Consider the following 20,057-nt stretch of genomic DNA (forward strand, 5'->3'; position numbering starts at 1 on the left):
AAGCCAGGGCCCAAGGTCATCAGCCAAGAGCTCAGCAGCTCTAGCCACTCCAGGCCGAGCTGCAGGAGCAGAGTGGGGAGAAGATGCTGCAGCCCCCTGCAGGTCCCTGTGAGGAGATGAGCAGCCCCCTGGCAGGAAGGCAGTGGCATATGGCCATTTCTGGCCAGTGGACTGTGAGCGTAAGTGGCTGTGTCACTTCCACACCAAAGCATTTGAGAGCCAAAACACAACCTTCTAGTTCCACTTTCTCCTGCAGTGGCAACCAGTGACATTTCAGATGGCGACCCACCCACCAGCCTGGCTTCCTGCACGACTAAATGCAGCAGAGCCCACCCCCACCAACCCACAATAGCTTTCCATGAGCAAGAAATAAACTTTTACAAGTTAAGCCATTGAGATTTTGAGTTTCTTTCTTTTTTTTTTTTTGAGGAAGATTAGCCCTGAGCTAACGTCTGCTGCCAATCCTCCTCTTTTTGCTGAGGAAGCCTGGCCCTGAGCTAACATCCGTGCCCATCTTCCTCTACTTTATATGTGGGACACCCACCACAGCATGGCTTGCCAAGTGGTGCCATGTCTGCACCCGGGGTCTGAACCAGCGAACCCCGGGCTGCAGCAGCAGAACGTGCACACTTAACCGCTGTGCCACCAGGCCGGCCGCTGAGTTGGTTTCTTGATGCAGCAGAACTTTGGTCTTTATTTAGAATCTCTGACAAATTCATTTATACGTACATTCATATAACACACACAGATAGATAGGTAGATATGTAGGTACACAGAGAAGTAGATGATGAATAAATACATAAGCAGATAGATAAAGTAGGTAAGTAGATAAGTAAATGATAGATAAGTAGATAGATAGGCAGACAGACAGACAGATAGATAGACAGATAGATAGATAGATGTTATATGCGATCAGCCAATGATTAGTTTCAGTCTGGCACAGTTCTCTGTTCTACTGATGTCAGTCGACAGGAATTTGTGTATTGCACATCTCTTTCACAGTCCCGGCCAGAATGGCGCTCTAACCACTAGAACAAATTCCTAAACAAACACAAAGCTGAGCCCACAGACAGGACGAGGGGACAGAAGAGGAAGGAGGAAATAGCTACAAGAAAATCGTCTTTTATTGATTGTCAAATAAAATGGGAGTGGTCTTCCGAAAATCTTACCCATAGTTTCCTACAAACTATCAGAGGAACAAATATCCTGCCCTTTCAAAGGAATACTTTTACTTTGTGCCTTGGAAAAAGCACAGACAGGATACTATACTTTTTTATTTTTCCTCCAAATTTTATTGCTCTAGCGCCCTTCCAATAAGGGCCATTGAACCTATTCTGAGTCCGCCTTTTAACATCCATTGAGCGCTTCCCACCTCACTGTTTCTAGGGTTTTCAATCACGTTCCCAAGCATTTATACACCTGCTACGTCTGTTCATCGGGGACTCCCTAATTGATCTTGCAAGGCTCCTGGTTTGAACGGGCGGTCGCAACACTCTTGCATTTGTCATCCAGCCAATCCCAGAAAGTTCAGGGGATAAATTACACGCTAGAATCTTGAAGAAGTCACATTCAGGCTTTTTATCTGGACCTCTGCTGCCTCTTAGCTTTCCCAGACTTAAACCAACATAAGCCATGGCAGGCCACCCACAGTTCCGTTCTGCAGACGCCAAAGTGGGCTCATAAAACATAGGGACACAGAGTCATGAAGGATTGTCAGGCCAAGCTTCGTGTGTAACGAGAAAAAACTGGAAGCAATCCAAAACCACATCAACAGGGGACTGACCAAATCAGTGACAGCACCCCTGCATAATGGAACATGACGGGGTATCAGAAAGAATGCTTTAGAGCTACACATACCAGCAGGAGATGGCCGGCTATGCACGGCTCTTCGCTCTAATCTCCTTTTCCCATCTTCCCGCCCCAGGCTCAGCCTAGACTATCATGGCCATACAGTCATGACTGTGCAAAGGTTAATTTTGCTAATTGAGGCCATTTATTATCTGACAAGAAAGGAAAGAGAAACCAGGACCTTGTAAAATGGCAATCCTGATCAATACCAAATGCAGGACATCACCCCATAAGAGGCAAAAAGCAAGGCCACAAATTCTAATTTTAGTTGTACATTTTATCTTCTAAAGGGGTGAACTTTGTCATGCCAACTCATGACAGGGCCAACCTTTGAAGCCCAACAAAATCAACATTGCTTTTGCTGGCTACAATCCTATAAATGATACAAGATACATACATATTGAAGACCCACAGTCAAAATTATGAAAGTGATTCCATAGAAACTCTTAACTAGTTCCAATGAGCCTCTATCCATTTAATTAAAAATAGACCAAACAAATTTTTTTAAATTGTTTTTTGTGGGGGGGGGACACGGAGAAGAAACATTTCATTTTGCTAAACAAGGTCATTAAAAGCAGCGACAGCTTTTGTGATCTACTGTCATTGGACCATTAACCTGCGGACACCTTGATTTCTGACTTCCGGCCTCAAGAACTGGGAGACAACACATTTCGGTTGTTTAAGCTGGCCGGTTTGTGCTACATTGTTACGGCAGCCCCAGGAAACCAGCAAAACCACACAGAGGGCGCATCAATAAGCGACAGTACTAGGGTTTCACGCATAAAAGTTACATCTATGTCTATCTTTATCATGCCCTACAGACTTCATGCAACTTGTCCTTTTTTTAAACATAAGACTGATTTTGAGATCTATTCATGTTGGCAGTTCACACATCAATCTACAAGTCTGTTCATTTTTTTTTCAAGATTGGCACCTGAGCTAACAACTGTTGCCAATCTTTTTTTGTTTTTTTCTGCTTTTTCTCCCCAAATCCCCCCAGTACACAGCTGCATATTCTAGTTGTGGGTCCCTCCAGTGTTGACATGTGGGACGCCACCTCAGCATGGCCTGATAAGCGGTGTCATGTCCGCACCCAGGATCCGAACCAGCGAAACCCTAGGCCGCCAAAGCAGAGGGTGTGAACCCACCCACTCAGCCATGGGGCCGGTTCATTTTCATGGCTGTATAGTGTTCCATCATATGGCCTTACCACATTGTACTTATTCCTTCTCCCACTGATGGACATTTGGGCTATTTCCCATTTTTCACTATTAAAATGATCGCTTTACATCCCATCTGAGTCTCCTTGTGCCCACTTGTGACAATTTATCCAAAGAAGACACAGGGAAGTGGTTTTGCTGGGTGGCTTGCCTTAAGTGTTTCAATTTCACTAGAAACGCCCCCCAAGTAGTTGTGTTAACTTACAACAGCTTCGGGTAAGTAACTATTCATTTTCACATGGTCACCCCAGAAGGACAACCAGCATATTCTCCAAACTGGTCTTTCTTCCTTTTCCCTGGATTACCCCCAGTCAGTACTCCATGCAGCTTGCAAAAAGGCAAGGGAAAAAAGCTCATTCAGAAAAAGAAGAAGGGCAAGATTAGCCTCAGTTAAACTGGGTTTTCGCCTTCTCAGCACTGTTGACAGAGAGTTGTTTGTTGTGGGGGCTGTCCTGTGCATCACGGGACGTTCAGCGGCCTCTCTGGCCTCTACCCACTCGGTGCCAGTAGCATCTCCCCCAAGTCGTGACAACCAGAAATGTCCCAGGCCTTGCCAAGTGTCCTCTGGGGACAAAATCACTACTCCCACCACCCCAGCCCTGCTTTTGAGAACGGCCCGGTTAAACTGATATTAATGTGGGAAGACCTACAAGGGCTTTTCCAACTCTGCAAGTCAATGATGTAAAGAAAAATTTATAGTGGGAAAAAAAAAAAAAGAAAAAGGATGCAAAGCAGAGGGAGACTTCGACATTAAAGAGAAAGGAGAGGACATTTTGCATGAAAATGAAAACTAAGTTAAGAAGTGAAATGGACAAAGCAAGAAATGTACTTCTGAAACATAGTAACTTTGACTACCTACTCCCAGGCAGGCAGCGAGCAGAACCATGTGCTGCATACTCGTGCTCTGCGCCTGATGTGGAGCAGAGGACTCTTCACACTCCCGTTTTACAGATGAGGAAACGGAGGTTGAGAAGGACTTGACATCTTCTCTGAGCTCTCACAGAGAGTAAGCAGGGACAAGGATTTGAAGACAAGTTTCTTTACTACACTGGACCACTTCCCACATAGACTGACTTCCTCACTTTTTAATTTACTTATTTAACTACTTAGGTATTTCGAACAATCAATGAAGATTGCTCAGGCAAAAAGGGAAATAGGGGCAGAGAAAAATCTCTATTTTCTATTTACCCATTAAAGGTAGAAAATAAGAGCCAGCCCAATGGCCGAGTGGTGAAGTTCGCATGCTCCACTTCGGTGGCCCAGGGTTTCGCTGGTTCCGACCCGGGGCCGGGCCTAGCACTGCTCATCAGGCCATGCTGAAGCGGTGTCCCACATAGCACAACCAGAAGGACCTACAACCAGAATATACAACTGTGTACTAGGGGGGGCTTTGGGGAGAAGAAGAAGAAAAAAAAAGATTGGCAAAAGATGTTAGCTCAGGCGCCAATCTTAACAAAAAAAAAAATGTAGAAAATAAAAACAACTGTAATCCCACTAAAAAGAAGGCTTCTTTGCAGAAAGGAAAACAATAAACAAGCTGAATAAAAGGAGGCAAGAACTGGGATAAAGACAGACACACAGACCAATGGAATAAACCAGAGAGCCCAGAAGTAAACCTTTGCATATAGCATCAAGTGATTTTGACAGGGGGGCCAAAACCAGGCAATGGGGAAAGGACAGTGTTTTCACCAAATGGTGATGGGAAAACTGGATATTCACACGCAGAAGAATGAAGTTGAACCCTCACCTTACACCAGACACAGAAATTAACTCAAAAAGGATCCAAGACCTAAAAGTAAGACCCAAATTATAAAACTTTTAGAAGAAAACAGGGCAAAAGATTCATGACATTGTATTTGGTGATGATTTCTCGGATGTGACACCAAACGCACAGGCAGCAGGAGTAAAAATAGAGAAACTGGACCACATCAGAATGAAAAACTTCTGTGCATCAAAGGACACAATCAAAAGAATGAAAAGGCATCTATGCAATGGGACAAGGGATTTTCAAATTATGTATCTCATAAGGGGCTGATATCCAGAATATATAAAGAACTACTGCAACTCAACAACAAGACAAATAGCCAGATTTAGAAATGGGCAAAGGACTTGAGTAGACATTTCTCCAAAGAAGATACACAAATGGCCAAGAAGCACATGAAAAGATGCTCATCACTAATCATAGGAGAAATGCAAATCAAAACCACAATGAGATATCACATTGTATCCATCAGGATGGCCGCTAGCAAAAAACCCAGACAATAACAAGTGTTGGCGAGGATGTGGAGAAATTGAAACCCTTGTGCACTATTGGTGGGAAGGTACAATGGTGCAGCTGCTATGGAAAACAGGATGGCAGTTCCTTGAAAAATTAAAAATAGAATTACCCTATGATTCAGCAATTCCACTTCTAGGTATATATCCAAATTGAAAGCAGAGTCTCAAAGAGATACATGTACACCCGTCTTCATAGCAGCATTATTCACAAGAGCCAAAAGGTGGAAGCAACCCAAGTGTCCAATGGATGAACGGATGAGCACAATGCGTTACATCCATACAGCAGAATATTACTCAGCCTTAAAAAGGAAGAAAATTTTGGCACATGCGACAACGTGAATGAACCGGGAGGATATGATGCTAAGTGAAATATGCCAGACAGAGAAAGATAAATACTGTATGACTCCAGTTAACGAGTTATCTGGAGTGGTCAAACCCATAGAAATAGAAAGGAGAGTAGTGATTGCCACGGGCTGGGAGGAGAAGGAAATAAGGACTTGTCAATGGTTGTTTAATGGGTATAGAATTTCAGTTTTGCAAGATGAAAAAGTTCTGGAGATCGGTTGCACAACAATGTGAATGTACTTAACACTCCTGAACTGTGTGCTTAAAAATGGTTAAGATGGTAAATTCAATGTTATGTAAATTTTATCACAATTTTAACAAAGGAATAATAAAGACAAAAAAAAAAAGAGGCAAGAATTTTTCCAAACTATAGTCATTTCAAAATGAAAATCAGTTTTCAAAAAGAATAAAATATTAAAGCACCATGTCTGGGGAAAATGGGAGAGAAAAAGCTGGAATAAGCTGACTGTGTGAATGCTTTTTTTCCCAAACCCTAAATAAGCTATGGAAGCTTTAAAATAAATCAAAATTAATTACAGTCAAAGAGTATTGAGTTTTCTAACGGTGCAGTTTACTCAAAGCCTCAGGACAAGTACAATAAAATTGTCATTGAAATGTTGCACATAACATTCATCACAGCAATAAAAGGAAACTGAAAAACCATCACCCTAAACACATTTCCGACCCACCTGTGCCTGACAGACAGCTGAGAAATGTGACACTTTCAGCCGACCTCCTGATCAGGGTGCCAAGGAGCAAAGGAGAAGCAAATTCCAGGGGTAGACAAGAGCAAAGAAGATTCCCTGGCTTAGAAGAAAGTACTTCCCAGGGGCTCCAGAAAAACTAGGCCATAGGGCACAGTTAAAAAAAAAAAAAAACAACTACGGGCCCGCCTGGTGGTGTAGCGGTTAAGTTCATGCACTCTGCTTCAGTACCCCAGTTTTGCAGGTTCAGATCCCGGGTGTGCACCTACACACCATTTGTCAGCGGCCATGCTGTGGCAGTGTCCCCCATACAAAATAGAGGAATACTGGCACAGATGTTAGTTCAGGGTCAGTCTTTCTCAAGCAAAAGCAGGAAGATTGGCAACAGATGTTAGCTCAGGGCCAATCTTCCTCACCAAAAAAAAAAAAAAAAAAAAAGACTCAAGAATTCCCCCACCTCCACCAAAACTCTGTTCAGTGGCTTTCTGTTGAATCTAGAATAACATCTAAACTCCTTACTAAGATCTGAAAAGTACTCCATGAGCTGGCCTCTGCTCATCTCCCCTTGTTCACTATTCTATAAATCAGGGGTCAATGCACTTTTTCTGTAAAGGACCAGACGGGAAGGATTTTAAGCTTTGCAGGCCATACAGACTCTGTAGCAACTACTCAGCTCTGCCGTTGTAGCATGAAAGCAGCCCTGGATAACATATAATTGAACAGGTGTGTCTGTGTCCCGATTCACAGACACCGAAATTTGAATGTCATATTATTTTCACGTGCCATGAACTATTATTCTTCTTTTAGTTTTTTTCAACAACTAAAAAAATAAAAAACCTTCTGAGTTCATAAGCTACATTTGAACTGCAGGGTGCAGTTTGCTGAGCCTGTTTTCCTGGCCTTTGCACACACTGTTCCCTCTGCCTTCAATGCTTTTCCCCGCACTCTTGGCCTGGTTAACTTCGCATCCTTAAGGTATCAGCTTAAATGCTGCTTTCTCAGAGGAGCCTCCTTTATTCCTCCACATCCAAATAGTTCCCTTTGAGCCTCTTTCATAGTGTCCTGCCTTTTTTCCCACAGGACTTACCAGGTTGTAATTATATATTAACTTTTTGTGCTTATTGTTCAATGTTTGTCCTGCCCTGGACTGAAAGCTTTGGGAGGGCAGGGGTTATTTGATCTTGCTCACTATACCCCCAGCATCTCGCGCCACGCCTGGAATGTAGGAGGCACACAATGAACATTTGTTGAATGAAGGAATGCTGTCCCACAAAGTTCTCATTTGTCTCGTCCGTGGCCTGAAGCCCACCTTGGTGGCTGCCGCCTTCACCACTGGAAGGGGAAAAACCTACACTGGGGTCAGCTGGGCCACTCCGGGGGAGGGAGGAGGCGCGGGGAGGGTTCGCTCGGACCAGAACTTCTCACGCCTGTGTCCGTTTTTGGCACAAACACATCCCTCTTATAAACTGACGGTTTCCCATCAGTTCAGGGATTCTTGAAAGGACAATTCCCCTCACGGAAAATAACCAAGGAGCTCTCAGCAATAGTTCCTTCCTTTTTAATTCCCACTCGATACCTCAAATTAACAATTAGGCAAGTCTCCATTGATACTAACAGGTCTTCAACACCTCTCTGAATTTGCCGTAGTCTCTTTTTCACCAAAGATGGAGCAAAGCTCCAAACTCAGAACCTTCGAGAGGCCACAACTTATGACTAGAATTTAACTATTTCATTTGGTAAATTTAACACACAGTAACATACTTTTGGTGTATAGTTCTATGAGTTTGAACACGTGCACAACCACCCCCACAATCAGGACACAGAACGGGTCCATCACCCCAAACTCCTTCTGAGATCAACTCCGCCTCCCACCCCTTGCCCACCACTGACCTGGTCTCCGTCCCCATCATTTAGCCTTTTCCGAAATGTCATGAAAATGGAATTGCACAGTACGTAGGCCTCTCAGACTGGTTTCTTTCACTTGGCGTAATCTAGCTAGAATTTCATAACATGGTTTGGTTTTCCCTGCATGTGTGTATATATATATATAAATATATAATCACCTGTATTTACAAGCAAGCGGTACGCTTTCCATTTATATTAATGACATAAGTTTCCAGTTAAAGTAAATCTATTCCATAAAAAGAACAGACAAATGTTAGTATGCATGGTAAGAAAACGAGCAAAAATTAGGAAAGTGGAACTCAAATGACCAAATTTTGGGAAACAATAATGATATGCAATAATATAATTACATACTCCCTCCCTCCTCTCAACACACACATGCAAAATATCAGTCTGTAATTCTAAGTGTTCCTAGAAGGGAAGGAAGGAAAAAGAATCTAAAAAAGAGAAATGGCTCATCCCCAAGCATCTCATTTCAACCAAGCTTTCCTAATTGCAGTTCTGGAAACTTCGATTCCTTTCTCAGGCACCTGATCTTGGAAAGAAAATTCCAGCACAAAGGATCAAGGTCACCCCTCCTGAGCGGTTGCCCAGGTACCAGGCCACCCAACACGCAAACACACCCACATTTCAGTGGAAACGGACATTCTATTTGTTTGCAAGGGCTTGCCTGTTCTTTCTGGGCTTGTGAGGGTACCTGAACAATGACTTTGGTTGTCATCAATGAGGCCGTTACAAATCCTTTATCTGGGATCCTCCACCTGCAATGTGTAACGTTTAGAACGAGGAAATAATAGCAATGTAAACAGTCTCTTAAAAGAAAGTGAGCGCAAAACCTTCGCTCATTCATTGAACAAAACCCTCCCGGGAGGAAACCCTTGTTGGCACGTGGCCCACGGGCATTTCAGAGACCGTTTCCACCTCTGACCCAGACACACGGACAGCCACACGCTTGGATCCCTCAAAAAACAAGGTCTGCGCATGCGAGAGACAGACACCAAAGCTATGAATCGGAGGGGAAATATGAACAGAGCAAAATGGGTACATCTTCTTTTTCTTTATTTTTTCCCTTCACCTTCCAAGAACAAGAAGATGTACCCGTTTTGTAATTTCCTTTCCTCAGGGTTAAAAAATTGTCTTGAAAATTTAAAGGGTTCTTGTTCTTTTAAAGGTAATTATATTTTATCAATGAAAAAGAATACAAGATTTTTAGTTTGTTAAGCACATGAGGAAGTGTCAGAGGCTGGAAAACGAAAAGGAATTTTAGTCTCATGAAGGGCAAAAATCCATCCAGAGAATGGTCTAGCATTTAGTACTGAGGTAGCAAATATGCTTCTTATAACACGGAATGAAAATGAGTGCGAGCCTTTTTTTTTTTTTGGTGAGGAGGATTGGCCCTGAGCTACCATCTGTGCCAATCTTCCTCTGTTTTATGTGGGACACTGCCACATCATGGCTTGACGAGCAGTGCTAGGTCCATGCCCAGGATCCAAACCTGTGAACCCTGGGCTGCTAGAGTAGAGCATGCGGACTTAACCACTACACCACTGGACCAGGCCCAGGGTGGGGTTTGGGAAATAAAGCAGAAAAAAAAAAAAAAGATTGGCAACAGTTGTTAGCCCAAGTGCCAATCCTTAAAAAAAAAAAAAAAAAAAAGGAAGATTGGCAACAGCCTAGGTGCCAATCTTAAAAAAAAAAAAAAAAAAAGAGCTGGAGGGTATCTGTTAAAAAAAAAAAGAATGTAAAGCCGGCTGGCGCAATTGAATTTCAAGACAGTGTTTGCGTTCTGGTGCCTATGCTCCGTGTGACGTGCAGGGCGTGTGGTTGACTTTTATTTTATTGTAGAAAGAGACTGGTCGGAGCCATGGATGTAGGGCAATGATTCTCAATCAGGGCAATTTCGCCCCCCGACAGCACACTTCACAACATCTGGAGGCATTTTTGGTGGTCCCGACTTGTGGGGAGGGATGTGCTATTGGCATCTATTAGGTAGAGGCCAGGGATGCTGCTAAATATATGTCCCCATATACAGGACAGCCCCCGACACGAAAGAATGGTCTGGCCCAAAACGTCAACAGTGGCGAGGCTGAGAAACCCTAATCTAGAGATCATCTAGGGTAATACTGTCCAACAGAACTTTCCATGATGATGGTATTGTTCTGTACCTGCGCTGTCCAATATGGCAGCCACTACATGTGTCTACTCAGGACTTAAAATGTGGCCAGTGTCACTGAGAAACTGAATTTCTCATTTGATTTAAATTTAATTCATTTTAATGTAAACAGCCGCAAATGGCTATGGAGCTACCATATGAACAGTGCGAGTCTAGGAAAGGATGGAGCCTAAAGGAACTCCAACATTTGAAGCTTCGCTGATCAGTGTTCATCAGAGATGATGAAGCTCGGCCGCCCGTGAGAGTCACTTGGGAGCTCGCTGGAGACTGGGCCCAGGGATCATCAGGTGATCGACTGGTCCTCGTTTACCCAGAACTTTCTCGGTTTTAACATTGGAAGTTCCACATCTGGGGAACCCCATTCGTCCTGGAAAACCACCCTAGCCCAGGTTCCAGTCCCAGAAATAGTGACTGAGAGGGTCTGGAGTGAGACCGGGCGGGAAATTTGCTTTTTTATCACGTTTCCCAGGTGATTCTTCTATGTGCCAAAGTCTGAGAATCACTGCAGGTCAGCCAGTTAACGGAGGCCGCAAGGAGCAGGCGGACAGGTGGGAGCAAAAAAGTGGCCTCACCGGTTACTTGTGCCTTGGCAGTTTGGCGCCTTTTTGCCTGGCTGGACGGCCCCAGCCTGTCGCAGAAGAATGAGGATCCCTCCCCGGGACAGCCAGAGACAACACGAGGTGCCCGTCACGGCTCCTGCATCCACGCAGACCTGCTCGAAGGAGTGGGATCCTCTGCTGCCCAAGGAAGGACTCTGCTTCCTGGAGGCCTGCAGGCCGTGGAGACCCTCCTCTCCTCCTTTCCCGCTGGCCACGTGCTCAGAATCCTGCCAGGAGCAGCGGAAAAGAACAAACCCGGATGCCCCCTGCGGCCAGGGAATCCTGCCCTTTCTACCGCTGGGTCTCAGAAACACAGGAGGGGGCAGCAAGCGGAGTCGAGCTTCATCCACACTCTGAATCTGAGTCTGTGTCAAGTCTCCCTCTTTTAGAAGAAAAAGAACCTCCTTCTAGATCCACCTCTGGAAACAGGAGCTTAGCTCTTAATCAGACTAATTCAGATCCCTACAATATAATAGTGTGTATAATGCCTATTTAAACAAACATTATATAACACAACTTAAGTACCGTTGTTCCAGATTTGTGGAGCGGAAAATAGAAGCACAAATCAATGATAACAAAACAACTAATATGTATGTGCCAGGTTCTGTTATAAGAACCTGACAGGGGTTAACCCATTAAATCCTTACCATAGCCTTAGGAATAGACGCTATTATTATCCTTATTTCACTGAGGATACTGAGGCACAGAGAGGTTAAGTAACTTGGCCAGGAATCACAGCCAGTAAAGAGTAGAGCCTGGATATAAACCCAGGCAGTCTGATTCTGCAATTGGCATCATTGTGCTTTACAGTTTCCAAAGATATAAAGTAACTTGCCAGAAGTTAAATGGCTTGTCCATATCCAGGGCCAGAAGCTGGGTCTACAGAACTCCAAGTTCTGGGTGCCTTCATTGAGCCACAGGACAAATCTGATTGGTCCTTGATTGGTCACATAACAAATTTCTTGAAGCGGTTCAGGATGAAGGGACAAAATGCTAAATATCATATTGTGTTTAGTAAGTAACAAAAGAAATTGCATTCTGATTCAAGATGGCAGACTGAGCCCACGGGCTGACCTTTCTTCCCTCCTGGAGTCCAATGAAGCTCCAGAAAAGACACAGAAAAGGGAATAAACCCATAACAACGTAAAGAAGAAGGCAAGAGGGAGGCAACCATTGGACTAGAGGTGATGACGAATTTCCGGGAGACAGGAAGTGAATGAATTCATCGATGGAAAGCTCAGGTGGAGGAAACCGTGGATCAAACCAGTTACCAGGGAAAGACGGGCAGAGGGGGAATGCTCCACTCAGCTCAGCGGCAGGAAGGTGCCCCGCTCGGGGCAGGCAGGTAGGGAGTGCCAGAGGGGCTGTGAAGCAGGAACTAGAGAATTTCATCTTGTTGCAGAACAAGTAGGCTGCTTCCACCCCGGTACCTACAGGGTGCCCGTTGATTTCAGGATGGACACCGTGTACTAAAGAATTTAATCTTACCCAAAGAGAGGTCTGGCCTTTGCCCTTGGCTCCTGGGAGGTCGTCTCCAAGCTCTTGGAAAGTCCTGCTCAGTACAAGTATCTTTGTTTATCTGGGGCCCTGGGCCAGCCAGATAGAAATGAGGGGATTTGGGGGCTTGGGGGGACCTGGGTCAGGCAGTATCAGCTGACCTCCTGAGGGGCTGGACACTGAGACCAGCCATGTGGGTGCCAACTCTGTCTATGTGACAGAGCCCAAGTAAAGATTCTGGACACCAAGCCTTGGGTGAGCACCCTGGTTGGCAATAACCTGTGCATATGGTCACCATCGATGCTGGGAGAGTGACGCTGTCCATGACTCCATGGAGAGAGGACAATTGGAAGCCCCACATTTGGTAATTTCCTGGATTCCGCCCTATGTGCTCATTTTAGTCTCTATCCTTGAGCTGTAATAAACCATAACTGTGAGCATAACAGCTTTCAGTGACTTCTCTGAGTCCTTCTGGAGATTAATGAACCTAAGGGTGGGCCTTGGGGACCCAGAACTTGCGATGGGTGTCAGAAACTAAAGGGGTCTTGGGGACTGTACTCTCTAGATTTGCAGACACAAAGAGCCTCTCTCTAAACACAGGGCTCAAACTTTCTGGGGAGAATTAAGCCCTGAAGGAGAAAGTTGCTACCCCAGATTAAATTCAGATTTAATGTGGCTTGCCCACCTGGTAGCCAGCCATCTCAGTTAGCCCTGCCATTCAGGGATGGGGTCTGCTGGGGAAACGCACCCACCCCCAGCGGGGTTAACCACCACAGCTGTCCATTAATCCAGTCCTCCATCCAGAAAGAAAACAGCTAAACAAGGATCACTAAGCATCAGAGGAAAACCAAAGACGCAAAAGAACGGGAAAGAAAAGCAACATTGTTGAAACAGAGGTAATCTGGGAGAAAGAATTTAAGAACTTTTAATTTACTATCCTCAGAGACATTTGAGAGAGTTTCTACCCATAAACAGGCTGTTACAGGAAAATATGAACCGGCTGTCATAAAAAAAAAACAACAACAGAGGACAAAGAGAAGCAAGTTAAAAAAATGCCTAACTCTTTAAAATTTAACAGGAGGGTCAGAAGATAAAGTCAAGAAAATCTCCCAAAAATGAAGAGTAAAGAATTAATGAAAAATACGTTAGGAAAGTTCAGAGATATAGAAAACTGGCCCAGGAAGTCCAATATCTATAAAACAGAAGTTCCAGAACAAAGAAAATGCAGGAGCTGAAAATATCAAAGGTAACAATAAAAGAAAATACCTGAGCTGACAAAGGACAAGGGTCTTCAGACTGAACAGGCCACCAAATGTGGATAAAAATGAATGAGAAACGCCCACATTCAAACACTCCCTCACAAGATTCTCGATTATAACAGCAAAGAGGAAATCTTAGAAGTGTTCAGAAATAAAATCGTTTAATCTACACAGGAGGAAGTCAGACTTACGGCTGTCCTCAGCAACAAAGGATGCTATTAACAGTGGGGTCGTGCCTTCAAAATTCAGAGGAAAAATGACTTTTAACCGAAAATCCTGTGCCCAGGCAAACTACAAAATCAAGTTTGAGGACAAAAATAGAGACGTGGGGAGATACGCAAAGTGGAAGAAAGTTTACTTCCCGCGCACTTGTCCGTTAAAAATTGCTCGAGAATAAGCTGAAGGGAGACACAGAAGGTATTGGAGACGCAGGACGGCAGGACCTTCAAGAGGCCATAAAAAGAAACCACAGGTCAACAGCTGTACTCAGGCCTGAAAAGCATTTGGTGCAAATTCTGCCGCCCCACAGAGGATGAGTCAGAGCCTGGTGACCTCAGAGATGGGGTGAAGGCTGTGTGTTTTCTCTGTCAACAAGAGAAATTAAAGACAAATAGAAATTGCAGGCCATCTCCCAAAAGCTGAATAAGAAAGTCACGATCCGGAAATGAAATCACTAAACTCTGACCTGATTGAGCAATTAAGGGAGTCCACGAGAAAAACAACTCAATACACCGGGATTTAGGGATCAGTTTCCTTGATGGCTCAGATTTAGCAAATTGCGTGTCTTTTTCTCTGATCCAACTTCCCTAACATGCACGTAACTGTAAATTTGTAGCCATGTATACTAGTTTTCAATTTAAGAATCCACCCAGAGACAAAGAAACATAATTACAGTTTATACGACAGAAGATACATGTTTATAAGCCACGACTTGTAAAAATACGACAGTTTCTAGAAGTAGGGAAATGGATGAGAGAAGATCCTGACTAAAGGAGAGTGTCAAGGTGCTAATGTCCTCATTTTGTGATGTGGGGAGTCAGGAAATACTGTCCAAAGGTCATGGAACTGTAAGTATACCATCAGCAGTGGTTCTCAACTCGGGGGGACTTGCCTCCGGGGATTTTTGGCAAAGTCTGGCAAATTTTTGGTTGCCACACTAGGGTGTGGGTGTGTGGGTGCTACTGGCCTCTAGTGGGTGGAGGCCAGAGATGCTCCTAAACATCCTACAATGCACAGGACAGCCCCCACAGCAAAGAACTATCCAGCCCGATATGTCAATAGTGCCAAGGTTGAGAAACCCTAATTTAGACCCGCAAAAGGGAGCAAATTAAAAAATATAAATAAGAAAAATGGAAGAGAAGGAACCACATGGGAGAAAGGGGAAGAGAGAAAGGAGAGGAAATGAAGTGTCAGTGAGCTGAATTCTTGAGCTTTCCTATAACAGAGTCAATGCGTACTATGGACATCGGACAAAGCAAGACATCATTTAGACTTTTGATGGTAACCAGTGAAAGAACGAAACCCAGCAATGGTTAAGGGTGGTCGCCTCTGCAGTGTGGGATTTGGCGCAGGACAGAGGGGAAGGAAGCACGCAACTTTCACTGCCTACCCTTTGGTATCATTCGGAATATTTTTTGACATGTGCATACCTCTTACTTATGGCTTTTTGAAAATAAAATATATGATGTCCGAAAATCCCATTAAAACATATGAAAATTAAGTAAGGACTTAAAAATACGAAGAAATGAGTAGTGCAGGTCTTGGGACAATCAGATCAGTGTCCCTAAGTAGGTAGCAGCAGCCTGGACACAGGGGTTTTGAAGCAGAAGACTGGCGTTTAGTTTGAAATATAGTATCATAAGTGCTCCTTCCTCTCGGAGAAGCCAAATCTCGCTCTCTCTTTTTTTTTAACTCATTTCTTCAACACTCACATCTTGAATTCGGCCATCTTTTTGCCCATGCTGGGTAAGTATGATGTTAAGCTTGGGAAGTTTCTAGATTCGGTGCTATTTGCTGCAGGGCCAGGAGTAGAGTGAGGGAGGGAGGCCTGGGATGCAAATTTAAGAGGGTCCCCAAAATTCCTGTAATCAAGATAAATAATATTTTAATGCAGTATTTGTCTTTTCCTTTTTTTTTTTTTCTCCCCAAAGCCCCAGTACATGGTTCTACATTCTAGTTGTAAGTCCTTCTAGTTCTTCTGTGTGAGCCACCACCACAGCAGGGCTACTGACAGACGGGTGGTGTGGTTTCATGACCTGGAACAGAACCAGGGGCAACTGAAGGTGTGAGAGCACCAAACTTTAAACACCAGGCCTGGGGCCGGCCCGGTGGCACAGCAGTTAAGTGTGCACATTCCGCTTCTCAGCGGCCCGGGGTTTGCCAGTTCGGATCCCGGGTGTGGACATGGCCCCGCTTGGCAAGCCATACTGTGGCAGGTGTCCCATGTATAAAGTAGAGGAAGATGGGCATGGATGTGAGCTCAGGGCCAGTCTTCCTCAGAAAAAAGAGGAGGATTGGCAGTAGTTAGCTCAGGGCTGATCTTCCTCAAAAAAAAAAAAAGAGTAAAAAAAAAAAAAAACCAAGCCCTCAGGGTTGGCTCAAATGCAATATTTTTTAAAGCAGGAAATAAGGCAAAAATCCATGATGAACAAAATATCAACATTTGCAGTAAAGACAGGATAGGGATTACTGGTTATCCTTTTGCTCCAATTCGGCTGGACTCCACACTGACGGGCAGGCCGGCCCCCGCAGTCTGGCTCTTCCTTGAGTCACAGGCTGCCAGGTACCCTCATCTCACCCCAGAAATGACAGTCGTGGGGGCAAATAGAGCCATCTGCCTGGAGCCCACCACCTACCTCCTCTCATTTGAAGACCTTCCCTGCGATCGCACAATTTGTAAGTCAAGTCTCCACCACAGGAGAGAATTCCACCTCTCCTTTGGAAAGCCACGAGTTGGCATTTGCGGGGGTGGGGGGGACGCTAATACACCAAACATCACAGTAACGGTGGTCTCCAGTTCTTCCTGTGAACTATAGAAACAGGCCTTCCTTTTCTTCTTTTAAATGATACCCACCTAGATTCAAATGCCTCAGAAAACGAAATCTGTTTGTCCCAGCCTTTGCAACAATACAGAAATCTTTATCAGTCCCTTCTTTCTTCTCCTATGAATAAAGAGCGTCCTTCCTGGAAATCAGCTGGGGTTTATCTCCAGGAACATTGACCCTTCGGCAGCTGGAAATGATCTGAGCACTAATTTAGTCTAATCCACCACTCCATTCCGGGAACTCATGGCGAATGTGTTCCATCGAGTGATTCACTAAACACTTAGAAAGACGTTTGTTTATACCTTGAACCTGACTCTGCCTCCTGGGAGAGGCCCCTTCCTGGCAAAACAAGACTATAAACCCCACTGCCTTGACACCCATCTCCACTGTGCCTCTCTTCCCCACTCCACAGCAGAGGAATCTAGTCAAACGACAACCACAATAATAAGCATAAAGACGGCACCATTTATTGAGCGCTACTTGAGTGCCAGGCACTGTGCTGTGCCCTTCACATGTATTAGCTGCTGAATCCTCAAATAACCTTATGGAGAGGTACTATTATCCCCACTTTATGATTACATTGAGGCCTAGAGAGGCTAAGTAATTTGCCCAAGGCCACACAGCTAAACAGAGGCAGAATGGGATTTGAACCCATGCCTTTCTATCTGAATTTTGACTATCATCGTCATCATTGTCATCAGAGGAAGAAGAGGAAGAGGAGAAGGAAGAGGAGAAGTGGTTAGAGATGACATTTCCTGAGGACTTCACGTGTACCATATTCTCTTATTAGCGCTGATATGCATCCGTGGAGGTGGGAGCTCTTAGAATACCACCCATTCTGCAGACAAGCAAACTGAGGCCAGAAAGTGACAAAAACTCCCCCAGCATCTCCTAGTTAGGACCCAGGAAGCCCAGGTTCCCACTCAAGCAGACAGCTCTAAAGCTTGCTAAGACAACACACTCCCTTGCTCCCACCTACCCAGTCATTCTTTCCTCCAACCAATATTTATGGTGCATGTTCTGGATCTGGCATTCCGCAACGCGCAACAGGACAGCCCCAGTTTTTGTCCTTCTCCCACGACGCATCCCCAAGTGCTCCCCATCATTTCTGTGTCCCCTGGCCCTCCCCCAAAGCAGCCTCTCACCTGCCCTCAGGCCTACGGGAACACACAGGTGTCCCCTCCACTCTGCCAAGGCAGTGGGCCCTCTTTGGTTCTTAGCCCATCTTTTTCTGCCTTACACGCAGCCCTGGACTTGCTCTCTCCGTCGTACCACTGGCCACTGGCTCCCCGGAAGGAGATAGTTACCAGCTCCGTGGCAGTTTTATGCCACTCTGGTTATCATCTCTTCCCTCGCCAGCCAATGAAGAACCAGGTCTCGCCGGGTTAAACGCAGATCAGTCCTTGACCTGCGACATGATGGCCGCACCGCGGCCTCTGCATGCTGGGTTTGCTAAGAAGCACACTGTCTGGAGCTGAACGGTGCATTTCTTTCTTCCTGAACCCCAGCACCTCCCTCTCATCAATATTCTTTCAGCATCTGTGCAATAAAAAGATCAAAGTCCTTTCTAAAGGTTATTTTATTTCTTAGAGTTATAAGGAAGTAAGTAAGATTAATTTCCCGGATCCTCCCCGCCCAGAGTGAGGTGGCACAGAAAGAAACTATCTTTTCCTTTCTGCAACAAAGCATTCTTCCTGCTGGAGAACCCCAGGCTTCACCAGACACCGTCAGGCACGGGCCACCATGTTCTGCAGATTCAGCCCCTGGGGCAACATTCAGATCTTACAGGTTTAACTGCTTCCCTGCCAGAGGTGAAGGACAGGCAGCATGGAATCAGCCCACGTTTCAAGGCAGGCTGACTGACGCGAACCCTGACTCCAGCACTTTACAACTCTACCCTTCTGAACCTCAATCCCCGCCCCCCACATCTGCAAAATGGGGACGATACACCCTACCTCCTAAGAGCTAAATGGGTTAACCTTTGAGAAATGTTGGACCATTTCCTGCTCAGGTTACTTCCAGCCACCTAAGACCAAATTCCCAGAGAGAAACTGGCAGTGGCTAGAATGCTAATCCTCCAGGCACAGTGAACTCTGGAATTCATTCATTCTTTATTCATGCAGAAAGAAAGAAGGAAGTAAATGACCCAGGCCTATGGTAAGATTTCCATATTTTTACAAATGCCAGAACAAACCAGTTCCGTTTCTATGGCATTTGAATCTGGGTGGGCATCACCTAAAAGAAAATCCTATGTCTGGAATTCCCAAGAGTAACTGGGGGCCCACAGTTACTGTTCCCAACCTTTGATGTATTAGCGCCCCTAATAAGCACAAAATCGTGGCTTTCCAAAGGAGTGGCAGAATTTTTTCCCATCATAGAGACAGACTTGGTTTATAAGTTGGACAATCAGAAGAAAGTTCTGTCAACGAAAATAATCCATCACCAATCTATAAATGAAAATTTGGGTGAGTTTATTCTGAGCTAAAATGTGAGGACCATGGCCCAGGGCCTTTCTTCTGGAAGGAAGAAAAGGCACCGAAGAAGTGGGGTGTACAGAGTGTTATATACCCCCAAAGAGGATGTTTCACATATGATTGAAATGTCCTTTTTACAACAGTCACGAGACTGCTCTGTTGGCACAGTGATTGATGGACACGGCAGGTAGGTCTGCTGTCTGGGTGGACACAGCAGGGTGGCAGGTCTGCTGTCTCGAGCTGGGTGGCCACAGGTGAGCTGGGTGGTCACAGGTGAGCTGGGTGGTCAAAGGTGAGCGCAGCAATCAGTTCCTAGCCTGAGGAAAGATGCTTATCCTTAAGGAAATGCCAATGTGGGGGGGAAGTGGCACCTTTATCTTAAGGGCATTTGTTCTTGCCACAGGAAATGTTTAAAGCAGATATACAATGCATGCTCAATGGCCATGTCAGGCCCTTTCGGAAAAACAAAGTCAGGCTGAATTGGGTTTACACCAAATGGCTTCCCCGTATATTCCAATATATCCTACTGCTTGCCATTTCTATTTGTCAGGTCTTAAAATGAGAGGAAGATGGTTTTGTTTGCCCCAGAACTGTTATTCCTGGGGTGAAATGATGGTACCCGGCAGCGTGAGACTCACCAAACACCTGGATTGTGAGGTCCCGCCTGCCAATTGGTACAGAGTTGAGCCAAGCTGGAGCGCGAGGCAAAAGG

General features: G+C 45.0%; 1 protein-coding gene across 4 annotated transcripts in view; it reads right to left on the reverse strand.

Moving 5' to 3' along the window:
• Window positions 1-20,057, reverse strand: part of TMC5 (transmembrane channel like 5) — a 74,018-nt gene that overhangs the window by 48,744 nt on the left and 5,217 nt on the right. Inside the window, exon 1 of one of the 4 annotated variants that reach the window (XM_014730094.3) lies at window positions 18,017-18,440. The exons of 1 other annotated variant lie outside the window; for it this stretch is intronic. The gene's annotated coding sequence lies outside the window, so the exon portion shown is untranslated. Of the gene's footprint in view, window positions 1-15,758; window positions 15,909-18,016; window positions 18,441-20,057 lie in introns of those variants that run through there. 2 more of the 4 variants (XM_070230927.1, XM_023616247.2) reach the window with 2 other exon arrangements.

The sequence above is a fragment of the Equus caballus genome, chromosome 13, assembly GCF_041296265.1.
Source record: "Equus caballus isolate H_3958 breed thoroughbred chromosome 13, TB-T2T, whole genome shotgun sequence".
Classification (NCBI taxonomy): domain Eukaryota; kingdom Metazoa; phylum Chordata; class Mammalia; order Perissodactyla; family Equidae; genus Equus; species Equus caballus.